General features: G+C 44.9%; 1 long non-coding RNA gene across 1 annotated transcript; it reads left to right on the top strand.

Annotated features, from left to right (window-relative positions):
• The first annotated feature begins 1,225 nt into the window (after nucleotides 1-1,225).
• On the top strand, nucleotides 1,226-16,597 carry LOC135575587 (uncharacterized). Its single transcript, XR_010466634.1, has 2 exons — nucleotides 1,226-1,887; nucleotides 9,470-16,597. It is a non-coding gene; the product is annotated as an uncharacterized LOC135575587 (long non-coding RNA).
• The last annotated feature ends 453 nt before the right edge of the window (nucleotides 16,598-17,050 follow it).

Raw genomic sequence — 17,050 nt, 5'->3', positions numbered from 1 at the left:
GTAATTCTGAGGAACCACTTAATATCCAGTTGCAGTGATAAGTGGGGCTTGCCGAATTAGCATGGAAAGGGCTGCATTGACTGGGCTGGGTGGAGCTTTCTTCAACTTGCCTACAAAGCTAAAGAAATGCAAAGCGGCTTATTGCTCAATTGTGCTGACTTTAGCAACTGGGTAGGACAAATTAAAAAAAGAAAAAGCGAATATCTAGTCTCAGCCTGGGAATTTAATGGGTCCCAAAATGTGCTGAACTCTCTAGTCTAAATGGGCTCTTTAGTGTGGCATCAAATAAGTAGAAAAGCAAGGGCACTTTACAAAGCTTCCTTCATTGTTTAAACTTGTTTAACTCATGTTAAGGCTAATGTACATTTATTCAGACTGACAAAGTGCTGAATTTACACAAAAGGGATAGTAATAATTAGGTCAGATACTTTTCAAATGGCAATGGGGGGTGGGAACACTTGACTCTTTTATGCTTCTGGATGGAATGATGCTGAGCGTTGGCAGGAACCGCAAACCTGCGTGTGCTCCTCTCACCCCACGACTGATCCCCGTCCACCTCCGTGCTGGGGCGGCCAGGACCAGCACCCGCCACTCGGCCTTTGCACCACGTGTGACTTGTGAGAACACGGTATTGCTAATGTGGTTACTCGTATTTTTCGTAAGCCCATATGCGTCCTTTGAGGCTGGCTCTCCTCTTCCCTGCTGGGGTCTGGCCGAGACCGAAAAAATGACACCAACAAGATGAAAACTCAGTCATTGAAACTGCATTGTCTGATCAAGTTTGTGAAGTTGAACTCAAATCTTTCATGGTAGCCACCCAGTTCTTATGTATTTATTGCCAACACTTCCCTTCACTACTGACATCCCCACAGTTTGGAGATGAGGTGTCTGTAACTTGCGCCTTGTCCTCAGAGATATTTGGTGCTGCTGACTCCTAGAACAGAATCCCAGATTAGTTAGTCTGTGGAGCTGATCCAGCACAGCAGGATTTGTTTCTCCAAGAAGGTTTTTTTCCTTGGCTTTCCTAATATTTGAACAAGCACTCTTGTTTAATTCAGTGAGACAGAATCTGCTTGCATTTGAATTGTGGTCAGCAGCGGGCATGCTGGGCTGGTTGGATCTCTTAAGCTGTAGCCATTTATTTCCCCATTGAGATTTAAGCTACTCATAGCTCATTTGGTTTGCATGTTTCCATTCTTTAAGGAATCATTAAACAGTCTCAAGCGTTCCCGTCGGACTGGCTGCAGCGGCTGCCGCCAGCTGCCGGGTCAAGGGCGATGGGCAGAGCCATCCCAGCACTCCCGGGCTTAAAAACGCCAGGAAAGGGCCTGAATTTGACTGATTTACCCCCACACCCCCTAAGAACCTGTAAATGTGTGTGAGGGTGCACTCCTGGTGAACGCAGCCTCCAAAGCAGCAAGCAGGCGTAGGTGCATCTGGAGCATGCCCGGGTGGGAGATCTGGTGCTGTCAAATGCATCTTCTTCGGATGGAAGGACGAGTTGCTGAGCTGACACAGCGCTAAGCTGGGTCACTGACCTCCATCTACCTCCATCTACTCCTTTTTCCCTTTTCCTGATCCCCCTCTTTGGCTTTGCGCCAAAACGCGGCAGCGACTAAACACAAGCTGCACTTGGTCCTGTTCTCCATGCGGTGGCACCAGAAGAACAGCCCAGAGAAAAGCTGGGGTCGAATCCGGCAACGGCCAAGTTGCAGAGGGGGAGAGAAGCCTGTGAGCACAGAGCAGCCCAGCCGAGCCCAGCCCAGCTGAGCCCAGCCCAGCCCCAGGGTGGCATCTTCACAAACCCAGAGCTGAACTTCTCCCCTCCCAAACGTTCTTGTTCGCTTGCTCTGCTGCCCAAAGTTTCTGAAACTCCCTCACTGTGCTGTAAGTCGTCTCCGTTTTTCAGGCTTTGTAAACGGCTGCAGATAACAACGGTATTGCTAAAGCTTTCCCTTCTGTCACCTACAGATTTCCTCTAACCCCGTGTAACAATAAGTAGATGTTATAGCTTTGCATAAGGGTCCGGAGTGCAGGGAGAGCTGCTGGGGATGGTCTGGATAGCACAGAAATTTGCTGTAGTGTCTGCCCTGAAGAATCTGTGATCGCAGGATAAATCTGTTTCTGTTGTCCTTTCCTTCCTTCTCAGTTCTTTTCAGATGTATGCAGTTTGTATGTACTTAATATCAGAGAATGTATGGTAATTATGAGTGGAGAAATACTAATACTAATGAAGAGAGGGACTGCAAAATGGGGGAAAACATCTCTAGAGGGAAAAGACAGTGGAGAGACAGTGCCCGTCTTTTAATAGGATGATTCTTAAGTGTAAAGAGCAGGATCTATTTGACTGTTTAATATATTGATTTTTTCAAAGAGACTTGGTCAGAAAATAGAGGTTTTGTTCCACAGAAAATTCCAGTGCTTCAGACCTTGTTTCCATTGCAGATCGGAATGAGAAGTGCAAACTACTCCCCTAAGTAATGTTCTGTAAAATGTTGATTTGAGATAGTCGAGATGGGCCCATTGCTTGAGTTGTTCCAGCTATGTTCAAGTATTTTCTCTCTTAAAAACAGGCTACCCACAGAATGAACATTTAGTGTCTCTTAAATTTGAAATAAAATACTTGGTTTCATCACCCCCCTCAAAACACTGCAAATAACTGCATGTTTGGGATTTAAATCCTATTTTCTGATATCTGGATCACACTGAAACATTTTTAGCTGCTTTCCTTGCAATGTTTAGTACTCCACATTTGAGTTGGAGAAATCCCCAAGTTGAATTGCCCGTAGTTGGAATTTTAAAAAACAAAAAAAGGAAAAGAAAAGCTTGTCTTCTATTTTAGGGTCTTGTAGTACTGGAAATGCAAACACTGCAGAGTGAATATTTAACTAGTGCATGAGAATCTAAAAAAGTGGGAAGCAAATGCAATGCGGCAGTCTATTTGCCTTGTTCAACTACAGCAGCATTAAGACATTAAAAATAGATTTACAGATTTCATAATGTGATTGCAACATTCACACAGGTTGGGATTTTTAATTTAACTTTGAACTGGATAATGCAGATTGCATGGAGACCAGAATGGACTATATTCTAATGGGAGAATTTGCCTTACGCAGGATTAACATATCAAAGGCAGAGGAGGGTTTTTTTTGAGAAGATGGCACAATGATGGGGCTTGCTTGCCAGGCTGATATCCTACTCAAGCTGTTGGCATCAGCGTGTGGTTTCGGGCCGTTTCAGGCAGCAGCGCGTTAGGGAGGTACTTGCTCTGCTTTTATCGTGTTCCTTCGTGTTGACCACATGTGATACAACCGCTCATGGTACAGTCTGCTTAATTTTGCCTCTGTCTTCCCTTGGCCTTAGAGCTCTGAGCAAACAGCCTCTGCCAAGGTGCAGCACAGGGCAGTCCTGGAAGGGCAGGAGCTCCAGCAGCTGTAGAATTGGTGGGAGTTGAGTTTTCACCCAATGCAGGTGGCATTTTCGCTGGAACTGCCCATACCTCCCCCAGCCAGTGGTGATTGGCATCAGCTCCCAGTGTTGCAGGTTGTTTTGTGTTCACCCACACGATTGCATCTGGAAGCAACGCCTGATGTGAACCCGCTTGTATGTGAGTGCATCTTATCAGTATTTGGAAATGGGCTTTGGCTGCATGGATTTAGCAGGGGTGTGTGTATCTCTTGGAGATGCAGAGCATTTGCAGTTCTCATAGAGACACTGCACAATCAGGGCAGTTCCAGCTCAAACTTTGGGAAGCTGGCAGAATTTGCTGTTACCAGGAGAAGCCAGGTGGTGTCTGTGAGAGAATCCAGCACCCAGCACTGAGTTACTTTAAAAAATATTTTAAAACTAAGAAAACACAGTGTTTTAGCACTGTTTCCTGGGTGAGTAGATGTCAAGACGTCAAGATGTCATCCTCTCGTGTTTCTTTCCTAAGAGTTTCCATTGTGCTCTGACTCAGGTGTAGCTGGCAATGTTGGCTTCAATGCCAGTCTAAATAATGTTGCTAGAGAAGGAGCCCAAGGCAGGCAGGTATTCAAAGAACTTGTGTCACTAACATGGGTAGAGAGTTGCAGTGCAGATTTTGGAAGTACAGTGGAAAAGAACAGCACAAAGGACATAGGCAGGTCCTTGGGACCAACTGCCTGCGGTGATGGAGGAACAGCCCGTGTTGCTGGATCCTTCTCTTGGGAATGCACTTGTCAGTGCAGCTGTGCCAGATGTTGACTCCTTCTCCATTGCCAAACAATCAGAACAATAAAATCCTTTGCTGTTTCACTCCAGAAGGGTCAGACAGCATACCAACACCTGCATTTGCAAAGGCAGAAGACAACTCTGAGCCCCCACATTTGCATGTGCAAATGTGAGATTTTGAAGGTGCTGTGTCTGTCACACTATTTTGCACCCCAACGCAAGGACATCAGATGGGATCATACCACCTGCTACCTTCTAAGAAAGTATATTTACTGGCCAGGCCCTACCACATAGTAGCCGTATGTCTTACTGTGAAAATCCCCCTCTGAAAGTGATCTCTTTGATAAAAGGTCCTTCTTGACAGCTGAACTCCCAGTATCGCACTAGTTGACTTTTTTTTTCCAGTATAAATGGAAGCAGGGTATTTGCAACTCTCAGTAGCCCTATATCCATCTGCTCAAAGCCACTGTGACCCTCCGCTGCTGTGGTAAACTTCATGTGCTTTTCTAGGAAGGTGGCATTTCATGATCACAAGGATTATTCTTGTTCTTCAGGAATGTCAGAAAATGGTCCATATGAAAGCTAATAAGCAATGGGATGAACGAAATGAATTATGAAAACTATACAATTTCATCTGAGAACTCTGATGCCTTCTGGGAAGTATCATATAATACCCAGCATGAAATATCCCATCAAACACGAACAGCACAGCCATGGAGCAATGTTGAGCAAGAAGTTTGACCAGAGCACCGATTATTGATTTCAAAACATCCCAGTGCTATGTGGCCACAACAATCGGAGGCCAAATTGGAGTAGTCAGAGAGAATCAAAGTGGTGCAGACACGCTGCTCGCACAACGACTGTTGAAGATCAATTAGTGCAGATATGCAACAGCTGCAACAAGTTTCATGCGGAGACCTGCCTTTATATTTAATTTAGGTATAGGCATCGGCACTGGCAGGGGAAAGAATGCTGTCTGAAAGCAATAGTGAGCCTTCTGCATCTGGAACGAGAATTTGTATTGAATCCTATCAAAAGTGAAGCAGTGAGCAGGTTCATTGCAGCGACTTGGGCAGCAGCAGCAGAAGCTGAGGATGGACTATGAATTAGTTTAGCTCCTTACATCTTCAGAAATGAAAAATGAGGTTATTTGTGAGTTTGCGTTGCTGCTGGTGGTACGGTAGTTGTCCTGAGGATAAGGACGCTGCGATTTGCTGCAGCTCAAATCAAGTCATTCCTTTCACGCTTGGCCTTTTTTTAATCTACGCTGCTGCTTTCCAGCCAGCTACAGCAGCCTCTGTGGTTCATGGGCTTTTTCCAAGTGATCTGTGCGTGATAACAACGAAAAATACTTTTATTCACTATATGGTGACACCGAGCATCCACTGGAGAGTGTCTGGAGACCACCAAAATTAACTATGCTGAGAACTGGCCTCCATGATAAGTTAGTCAGATACACCAAAACAAGCAAATATCTGTTTGTATATTTTAGATGGAGCTTGAACAGCTGTTGCCTGAAGGGCACAGACAATTCTCTAGTGTGGTCACTTTTAACACCAAAACGTTGGATTTTAATGGTACAGGAAAACAGTCAAGAAACGGACTGTGTCACAGCATACATCTGAAATGCCACTTTGAAAGTTGCTGTGTTTTTATGTGATCTCTTTGCCTTCTTCCTTCTAGACCAGGACGCACCTGGCTCAGGTGTCTGGTCTGTCTCCCCATTATATTGAGCAGGGCTGAGCTCCACCGCTGTGCTGGGTAAGATTCAGGGTAGTATTTACAATTAAAACTTGCTGATTTTATCTACTCCGCTTTTAAAGTTACACTGTATTGAATGACAGGTCTTATTTTCTGAAATAAATTTTCAAATTTATCTGAAAAAAGCAGCAAGTGCTTGAGAAAGAGGTTCATTCCTCTCTATTATCTCTGGTTTCAAGATGTGGAGATTATTGAAACTATCTTCACTAATTCAGCTTGGAGCTGAAATCCTGTAGGTTTCTTTAACCTTTCCTCTCATCAGTAGGTATTGCAATAGTCTGCAACAACTTTTTCTCCTTTTGGGCAAAAGTTAAATATGAATTTATGACATGATTGCATTAAGATTTCAGAACGGTGCTGTGAAAGCTAACCGACGGTGCTGTGATCATACTTGCCTTGAGATTACAGGCAAATAATACCCCATTGATACAGTTAAATTTCACATAGCAGGCTTGGATGATACACTGATCTCCAGTGTATTTTTATTAAGCTTCTCTGAAATGATTTTCAAAGGATGAAAACCTAAGCTTAGCTAGCTCCAGAATTTAATGGAGCCAAACTGTTACCCCTAGTCTTTAAAGAACATGCTGTAACCTTTTTGCTAAACCATCTGCCCTACTGTTACCAAGTTTTACCCAATATTCAAATGAAACTTATTCCTTTTCAACCTTTGCCAAGCTGAGGTTATTAAGAAACAGATACAAATTAAAAGGATTAAAAATGCAGCTCTAATTAAACACATATGAGTAGTTAAGAGTCGGCTCTGCCCTGGTTATCTGTGCACATAGAAATATCACACACAACTTAAAACAGCCATAGTCTCCATTAAGCGTTTGCTAAAGGCACCACCGAAAACTGTAATAACATGTTGTGCTTTTGTCTAGAGCCTTTCCTATGTAGGTCCTGAAATGTTTTAAAAAATGAGGTGAGCCATTGCTATCCCACTTGCAAAGGAGAAGCAGCTGAGCCGAGAGCAAGGAGAGGAGTTTCTCTGCTCTCCCCTTGAAGTCCGTGGTCTCCTCCATGGAGAAGAGCTCCTGGTTGTCCCCAAAAACTGTGACCCTGGCGTCAGACAGGATGGGGATGGCTGAGGTTTCCTTTCAGAAGAATGTACAGTGCAACCAAAACATATCAAGGAATTTTGGCTTTCTGTGACAAAAGTGAGTTGGCATCTCTCAATAAGTATCCAAACAAGCCCTGGAAGACACATAATCACGAAACAGCTTGTGCAATCACAGCTCAGCATTTTAAAAGATTAGAGGGGGATTAGGACGTTTGTAAATTCTTCACCAACCTTTTGTAGAGACAGGATGGAATATTTTTGTAAAGAATTCACAAGCAGCAATTGTCTGTTAAAAGCCTTTATTACCCAGATTTGTGCTGGGTGTGGATCACTTTGTGTTTTGGGGTTTTTTTGTGTGTTTGGGTTTGTTGGTTTTTTTTTAAGATAACATAATATAGCTCATCAATCTAGGCTGCATATAAATCCTGCTTTGTATGATTCCTAGTAAGTTTCAAGGCCTTTATGCTCCTCATGAAGAATGGGAAAACCTCCTTCCACCACAGTATAACAGGTCCTTTCATTCTCCTGCTGGTGTTGCTGGTTTAACACACCCACCCCAGGGAATAATATCACCCAGGGAAAAAAAGTGGGTGAATTTTGATCCCCAAGAGGTGTTCCAGAAAAGCCACTCGTATTATAGTGCTTCTGAGGCCAATGTATCATGAGTGGCTTGAAAAATCCCAGTGAATAATCAGGGTTTACCAGACAGGATAACAGGACTTACCTGCTTTTTCTGGGAATGGGAGATGAAGCTGGACAGGAAAGGGGAGGAACACCCTGACTCGTGCCTGCATCCAGGCGAGATGATCTGACAGATCATTTGGATAGGGTGCGTATTAAACAGGGCTGTTCAGAGAATACCTCAGGCGAAAAAGAATAGGAAATACTATGTTATAAAAAAGATCTGTTTGCTTGAATGGGTTCATTTTTCAACGTTATTTTTAGCTACTGGTTGACGGGAAACATTCTAGGAAGAGTTGTCCACAGGTAGGGAGCTGTGGTACTCAGTGCTAACCTGCTTGTCTTGTGATGGGAGCAAGGCTTTCTCTGTGTTCACACCTCTCTGTCCAAGATTGTAGCTTGGTTTGTGAGCATGGGTAAAGCTCAGGAAACATTCTAGTTAAGGCTGCAAGCCAAAGATGACAACGCTACAGGATTCATGGTTGTCATCTTCTCACCAAGGCAGCTCACAATGGAGTTCCTGTGCTGCTCCACTCTACCTGCTTCTACCAGGGTGCAGAAATCCTTGCCTGATTGCAGATCTGCCAAGGATAGGTCAACAAAAAAAGACTAAAAGTTTTGGGCCAAGCTTTTAGGTAGTTTTATTTTTTTTTCCCAGAAGTCCAAACATTCAAAGCTTTGAATGTGACAATTTCCTCTGTGTCATTATCTTGCCACTGTCTCCTTAGCCAAAATATAATATTGACCATGAAAGCTACTTTGAGTTAAGTGTGTGGATTTAAAACATCCTATCTAGTCCTTAATAGCCTGTGTAACATCACTTACTACTCCTAGTCTGAAGAGGTCTCACCCATGGAGGTCCACAGGACTGGCAAATCTCTCTAGACAACTCCATTCATGAGCAAACAGCTGCAGCAGCTCTGCCTTCAACAATTGCACTCATATATATAAGCTTTTCTTATTTATTTTATTTTTTTTATTGCCTGTGTTTACCAAGCTACAGTCATAAGGAGTTTTGCCTATAAAAGCTTGAAGAAATAAATGCAGGATTTGGAGGAGTCCCCGAGCCATGGTGTCCGGCTGCTGGCCCTTTGCTGTTGTACCAGCTGGTGACTCAGGTGTCAACCCAGGGCCTGGGCCACCACCCTGGAGCCACCAGCATCCTCCCTGCAAGGACAAGCAGGGGGCTTCCCACACACACATCACTTTGACCAGTTCTTTGCTCCCTTCTAGCTTTCCATTCTCTTTTAAGTGTATTATTTGGAGTGGTGTTCATTTGCCAAATCCTATGCGGATAAGTAGGGCATGGAGATCTTAATTTTTGTTGCTACTTGTCCTTCAGACCTGGCCCATGAATTCTGGCCCAGGGCCAGGCTGGGCAGGCTGATGCATTGCTGGCAGCCCTCTCACCACTGGTAGTTTGCACTCGGGTGCTTCCCTCTGTAGAAACACAAACACAGTATTTCATATGGTCACCCCTTAGGAAATACAGTAATTCACATTAGTTTAATTAACCTGGAGAAGCCATTGTAGTGAAATGCAGCCACCTGTAAGGGAGAGCAGAGCCAGCACCAGGATTAAATGGGAGAAAGGTCCCAATTTTAAACCAGAAGAGTAGGTGTAAATCTTCTCTTTAGAAGTGGGGAGGGATTAGTACACACAGGCCCAGCAAGAGCCCAGTTTATTGCTAATTGCGTCTTCACATTTTAGCCATATTAAAAAAAAAAAATATATATATATAATCCTCGAGTATTTAATGTCTCATTTCTTCAGGACCACAGAGATTAATTGGGAAATGAAAGTAACTGGAAGAGAGGGGCACAGACCAGAACAGCCCAGGGAGCTGAGCCCGGGTGCAGGTAAGACACAGGTACCTGCCCCTTCCCTGCTGGGTTGTGCAATGGAGAAGCACCGGCTGCCTTAAAAAGGTGAGGGTTTTGCTCTTCTTGGCCTGTTTTCCTCCTCCACTACCACCTTTTAATAATTCCTGGGTGACTGATGTTGACCTCCAGGTCAGAAGTCTCCAGTTAACAGCCAGGAAATGCCCTTCCCATTGGTCATTATTGCCTAATTAACAATTTGAAATATGCCACATTCGATGCCAATGACACGAGATGGCCATTTGGAGGGGTGGGGGCTGCAGAGCACTTGGCAACATCTGCATGTGAAAGCCCCGCACTGGGATGCATTGGGTGCTGCTCTGTGCCTCTGGGCTCCAGGCTCAGGACTGGTGCCTCCAGTCTCACTTACACCCAGAATAAAGTTCTTGGGTTTTTTTCACAAATACAATGGCCAGAAATGGCTGGTTTTAACGACAGGTATTTCCAAGCAATGCTACAGTGTCAGAAAGAGCTTATAAAAGACCCATTCCTTCCCTGTTACCTGTTCTGCCCCCAGACAATGAGTCTTTGGCTTGAATCAACACCCGGCTGGGCTGAGCCGAGGAGTCTTCTTGACCTGGCAGAGGCTGCGAGAGAGCAGGAATGATTCCTAATCCTTCACCCATCCTCATCTGCCAGTCAGGACAGCCTATCACCAATGATTTGGCCTATTTATATAAAAATATATACATATATTTCAGGAGGAACACTCCCTACCTAAGGGGTTTTACAGTGTGGCACATTGAAAGGTTTGTTAAAATAGCTGAGTGTCAGCCTTCCTCTTTACCTGTCAAGGAAGGCAAAGGAAGAGGGAAGTATATTTTAATAACCTGGGTGGTCGGCATGGAAAAGCAATGCAGAAGCTGCTGTGGAGTAAGAGGTCTTGAAGGCTGGAGCTGGGTGTCTGGTCTCCAGGGGGGTCACTAATCTGCCAGAAAATTAAAAAAAAACAAAACCGAAGCAAAGCATGGAAGGGTCCAACAAGTGCCAGGAGCTGGATCCTGCTGCTAGGAGCCCAAAAGAAGGAGAAAGATGAGAGGAAAGAGAGAGGACTCCCCCCACCTCCCCAGTTTTTGGCACTGGTGAGCGGTGTTGACGCAACTGCCCACAGAAGAGCAGCCATCGTCATTCATTACAAGTGAGTCCGGACACATCCGTGGTGTCCAGCGTCACACATCTGATGGGCATCAGGAGGGCAAGGACACATTTATCTCTGCTGAGCTGGAGCACATGGCGCAGCACGTACACCAGCACGATGCTTTGTCCCGCTCTAGTAGGCACTTCACCACCGCAGCCCATTCACCCCTTAAAAATATAATAAAATCAAACCAACAGAGGGAATTTTCTTCGATGTGGACATGGAATTGCTCATCTGGCACCCAGATGCCTTCAGACTGGATTTGGCATCTTCTGGCAGCACAGCCTTACACAGAGAATTAATATGGAGCAGCTAAGTTCATACCATTGTAATTTAATGTTTACTTCCATCTGTGGGCACTGAGGGTGTTGTGGTGACGTATCAATAGCTGTATAAACATATCTCATGTGCCTATATAATGAATACAGCTTATACAGCTGCTCCTGGTGAAGCTGTTGTGGAGGGACCAGGGCAGGTGAGCCTGGTCTGAGAGCTCAGTAACTGGCCTGTTCCCATCTGGGCAGGATCATGAGATGTGTAAATGTTCTCACATGCTACCCCACCAAATTAAAAGCATCAAGCTGAATGTGGATACACTAAAAAGGTATTTACTGCTATAAATGATGCAGAAAATTAATATTGATGAAATACAGCTGAACACTTTTTTAATGCACTTTGCCTTTTTAATTTGTTTTTAAGGATCCTTGGGCTGCAGTCAATGTCATTGTTTCCTTTGGAAAGCCAGAGTCCTTCTATTTGTGTTAATTATGCACCTGCAAGAACAGAAAAAATAATAGAAATAGAAGTATCTTGCCACTGTATTGTGGCTAAGGAAAGGAAGAACAATACAAAGTAACTGAAGTTTTTCTGTTGAGAAAGTGCTTTTAAAGGGTCACAGAGCTGATCAGCAAGGAGCATAATTTGGGCATCCTGACTCCCCAATTCCTGCTCCATGTGTCACGGTGATACCTAAACCCTGAATAAGTCCCTGGGTATTCTTGGGTCGTGTTTGCTTTTTCTCAGACTAGTTTCCCAGCTAATGCTTTCAGGAACAGGTTTGAAATTAAGATTTACATATTTATGTTCCTATTAACATAGATACATTAAAAAAACTTAATGAGCTTATGTAACAAATTGCTACATGACATTGTTAATGATTCAAGAGAGGATCCGTACTTAGGTAGATAAGAATGGCATTTGCAATGGCACCAGCTCTGCTAAAATTACAAGGAGCATCAATTGCATGGTTCAAGTAGACAGTCCTGAGACTGGAGCCTGAAGGTCTCCAGCATGGTCCAGTCTCACCGGCGAGATACGCGTGTGGGGAATCATGTGCCATAACCCACTTGCAGAGCGTAAACAGGGTGACACAGCCAGCAGCCTCCACACGGGGACCTTCCATGTCCCAGGGACATGACGAGGTTGTGATTGCAGCTCGGGTCTCAGCAGAGCCGGCATCACCTCTCTGCCATCACAGCTCTCCTGTGTTGAGCAAGACCCTTCGGGCACGTCTGCAGAGAGTGGAGCTTTCTCTGTGCCTGCTCTGAGCTGGCTCTGTGTCCCAGCAGGTTTGGGATGTCACCAGCTGCTGCTCTGCTGGAACCAGTGTCCCTGCTCTGGTGGAGAACTTGTGCCTCAAGTGCTGTGAGCTCTTCTGGAGCTCCCAGATCACATCTGGCCAGCTTGGGGCTGGGTGAGCTGGAAGTGTTTGCAGCTTGTAGATATGCTTTACATTTCCGTGTTTCCTGCTTCCCCACTATAAACAAGGAAATATCGAGTTCCCAGACTTCTGGGAGAGGAAGCCAGCGTGCTGCATGCATGTAGGTGGTGTGGAGCTGGCGAAGACCCGCAGAGCATGGCAGACATTCAGCCAGTCTGAGACTGCTGGGGATGTAAATTCGCCCCTGCTTGTGTGCAGTCACGGTCCTCACTACTGACTGGGCTTGTGGGTACAACACACTCTCCAGGGAAGCTGAGGCACAGCTTTTAGGAAAGGAGAGCTCGGGATTTAAAAAAGCAAGTACTCACAGCCTTTCCCTCCACATTTGCGCTAACAATTTTATATGGACAAGTCAGTGGACTGTGCTCTTTTACCCAATCTCCTGGGAAGCCACCACTGCCCAACAGCCATGGATGGCAGCAGAAGCATGAACTCATCTCTCCCTCCTGCTCATTGCAAAGCTCCCTGTGACTATTTACATGCCACTATGACTAAGCAGGGCCAGGTTTGGGCTCCAGAAGGCACTGCAGGCTTGGTGAGCTTTGGCTGTCTTTGCTGGAACAAGCCAGAGGAGTAAGTGGCAACTGGTGTCCTGGGCATGGACAAGGAGCCTGGACATTCCCAGGGCACTGGGGGCTCTGGAGGACCCTGACCACATGGCCATATTTCGCTGGCTGCTGCGGTGGCTTCATATGCCAGCTGGAAGAGAGAACAACACTGTGACTTGGAAACCTGGGAACAAACTTGAACTGGTGAAGAAATTTGTGCTGTTTGTGGTGATGTTGCTCTGAGCAGCTCCTAACCCCGCTACAACAGATTTACAGTCTTGCTGAAACGCAGGCAAGGATTCCTTTGCCAACACTATGCTGGGATAAGCTATGCTGACAGAAGAGCACTTTAGCTGGTGTATTCCGTGTTTACACAAGAGGAGTGCTTTATCGGTCTAGCTGTACTGGCAAATCTCCCCTCGGGCTAGCCAGTCTTCTCTCGGCAGCTTAGCTCTGCAGCTGGATGGGCATAGTCCCCAAGGAGAGATGCATTCGGCACTTGGTGAGGAGATGTAGAGACCCTCACCGTGCCTGTGTGGGGCAGTTTGTCGGCTTCCCTCCCAGGGCAAGCGATGCCCAACAGCCCAGACCTGTGCTGGGGTTCAGGTCATGCTGGCAGTGCCCCAGCACACACCCTCGGCGTGGACACGGCGCGCTCTGGGATAACCCGTGATTTGCATGGGTGCAGCTTGACCTGGTTTGAGCCTGTGTCTGCCGCTGGATTTGCATCTGTTCAGCTGAGCTGGTTTTGTTTCGTTGCTGTGATTGTTTTCAATTCTAATGCAGCCCAGCACAAGGAAGACGTGGCCTCGTTCCTCTCCTCTCAGCACTGGCTTTCAAAGGCAACCATCCCCCTTGCATGGATACCAAACTGCCTTGCCTGTCCTCTAAGTACCTTTTTGTTCCTCAGCAGATCCTTGCCCCGTGGCTCCCCAAAGCAAAAATTCCCTGTGCCCCAGAGGGTGTGAGCAGCTCTTCTCACACCCCTTCCTAGACTGCCCTCAGCTGCTCTCTAAGGCCACCCCCTCAGTCTTTCATCTCAGCTCTCTGGACCACCAAGTCGTCTAACAGTATAAATTTGATCTGGATCAGGTGTGGACCTACAGCTCCCCTTCTGCAGAGTCAGTCAAAGCGTGTGCTTAGGGTCAGCTCTGGAGTTTTTGTATATTTGTTTTGGTGGTAGCATGATGGACCACGCCTGCCTGCAGTGGTGTGGGGAAAAGACATCTTAAGCAGCATAAAACTGCTGGTAACAGGTTAACAGCGGCATTTTTTTTTTTTTTTTTTTAATATATTTGTATTGGTAGAGTGGATTTATACTGACTTAGTTCTTTCCAGTGACAGATTTTTGTACTAGCAGCAGGAGTTTTAAAGCTGGTTAAACTGTATTGCCTGGTGGGGTTTGGACTGTGGCTCCTAAATCCCGTGGAACAGGAACTCTTGACTCCTTCCAACTATGCCAGAGGTTGGAAATCCAACAAATACCTTTGTTATGACACTTAGTTTTTTCTGGACTGGTATGTTCTGGGCACTTTTCACTACTCCAGTGTGGAGAAATGTAGCATAGGCAAAAAAACCCAATGTTTGAGATAAGGCGTGTAGCCATAGCTGCCTGATCAGAGGTGTTCCTGTGCAAAGCTCTGTTAACAACAGCAGTGATGGTAAATCTTGGAGCAGGGGGGAATGAGAGCAAGTAGAGGGGAAAAGGGATGACAGAGGAAAGGCTGGAAGCCCAAAAATGAAGGTGCCTGAAAGACTGTTTGAATTCCGATTCAAACCGAAGCACCCTGAATCGCATTACCTCTGTTTTGTTATTGAATAGCAAAGAGAGCAGGTTTTTAGTACGGGAAAAATCATCTGGACACCCCAAATCTGCAGTGTTCTGCAATCATACCCTCATGCAATTAGCTGAACAGAGATAAGAGGTTTCTAAGTAGTGTGAATTATTACACCTCAGAGTATCTCTTCTGTGCTTTTTCAGTAGTGCTGCATGAGATTTTGCAAATAATTTTGCATGGAAAAAAACAGAGGTATTAAAAAGAAAATCTGACCCTGCGTTTATTTGTTACAGTAACTGTGCAACATCATCCTGGACTCCTGTCTCTGCAAATAACACCTGCAAAATGAAGTCCTTGAGAATGCAGCTTGGAACAGGTTTGGAAGAATTTGCAGATATTTGCTGGCACCTGATGTTTTATAATGCTGACAGCCCTTCACTGGTGCCTTATTAGTGTGATTATAAATGACAGAGTGCATTAGATGTAGAGTTTTGACTGATGTAATTTTTGCCAGCAGTTCAATTACTTCCTCCCCCTCAGTTCTGCTTCATCGTGCCATGTAGTTGTGCTGCAGCTCACCAGCATGTCACCCATGGAGAAACACCACACAGGAGGAAATGGGGAAAATGTGCTGTCACCAAACCCTCTGTATTTTCCAGTGCATCACAATTAAGCAAACACCTGTGGTAATGTATTAACGGGGACATGGAGGGGAAGAGAGTGTCCTTGTGCTCTTCTTTGCGACCAAGTGATAAGAAAGCCAAAGAGTTTGGGAGTTTTGTATTTGCCTTTAATTATTTTGTCCCTCTAAGCTTTTCCCCAGTACATGATACATTTCAGATTTTGTCCAACTGAGCTTTGATGGAAGCCGACGGAGAACAGGAGTTTTCAAGAAATTGGGCTATGGGAGTAAAAGAGTAACTGAATTTGTTTTCTTATTTAAATTGCCTACAGGGTAAATCCTCAGCTTCAACTCACATGACCCATTTCCCTGACATTGAGGTCAGTTTACTGATTTCATCACCCTTTTAAGACCACTGAAGAGTGAAAGGTAAGTAGAAATAAGGCATCTGACTGTTCCGTAAATTCCTTTCCTAGCTCACAGGTACTGCCTACATCTCTTCTGAACTCCTTTATATTTGAAAGCATTGGATAATTATCTTTTAGGATTCTAAACTTGTGTATGTGTGTGTGTGTGCATGTACACGGAGAAGCGGATATTTTGAGAATCACTCTTAACACACCCTTAAAGGTGCACAGGCTGCAGGACCCAAGGTTGGGGGTGCAAAAGACTTTTTGTACCTGATGCTCATTTTTGTCAGTGGAGAAACCTTCCCCAAACTATCACTGTTGTGCCCCAGCAATTGTTTCCTTAAAACACGGTGCATCGTTTAAAGTATCATATAGGCTGCATATACCCTGAAAATAGAGGAAAGGATAAAAAGAATCTATTGACAGATGTTTTTACTGTGCAAGTACAGCACAGTGACAATTCCCACTTCTTTTTCTAAAAGGGCAAAAGGAATGTGAGGCTTATATGGAAGGATTTGTGTTAGCTACAGCCTGAATTGGGCTGAACTATGTTTTTCCAGCTCATTTCTGTGTCTGTATTTGAAATATTTGCTTTTCTGCTGTTTTAGCCTATAGGATTTTTTTTCTTTTTGTGGTACTGGGTCTTTGTATTTTTCTTGTTTTAGTGTAGGTAATTAGCTGTAGGAATGTATGATCCACCAAGGCTTTTTTTTTTAAAGTATGAATTATGTATATTGTACCAAGAGCCCGTCTATGGTTTTGCTTTCAGAAAAGAGCCTGGCTAAATATATTCATCCTGATTTCACATTTAGCATTGTGGTGTTTTGATTGGTGTTTATTTGTTTGCCTGCACTAACCAACTTGTGTTCACTTACACACAGCCCATGCTTTGGAGCAGCACTCTGGTGAACAATAATGAAGTTCATGGCACTGCTGCTTCTAATGGACATAAAATGGAGGGAATAAAAAAAAAAAAAAAATCAGAGCATGTCTGCAGGGTAGAATGATCACACCCCTACAGGCAAAATGTGAGAGCCCTGGGGAGGTGCCTCAGCATCACCGAGCAGAGAGAGACCCAAATGTCTTGGGGATCCCACTTCTCCCTTGGTCCCACTTGATAAGAATCCAGCTCTCACCAGCACTGAGATTATTACCCTTGGTTTTTGAACAAGGAGACCGAGGTAAATGCAGCTGTAGTCACATTTGTGGTCATCCCCTCCCTCAAGGATAGAGACAGGCTGGGAATTCGTGTCTTCCT

The sequence above is a fragment of the Columba livia genome, chromosome 16 (assembly GCF_036013475.1).
Source record: "Columba livia isolate bColLiv1 breed racing homer chromosome 16, bColLiv1.pat.W.v2, whole genome shotgun sequence".
Classification (NCBI taxonomy): domain Eukaryota; kingdom Metazoa; phylum Chordata; class Aves; order Columbiformes; family Columbidae; genus Columba; species Columba livia.
The sequence above is the reverse complement of the archived record's forward strand: the minus strand, read 5'-3'. Positions and strand labels throughout refer to the sequence as shown.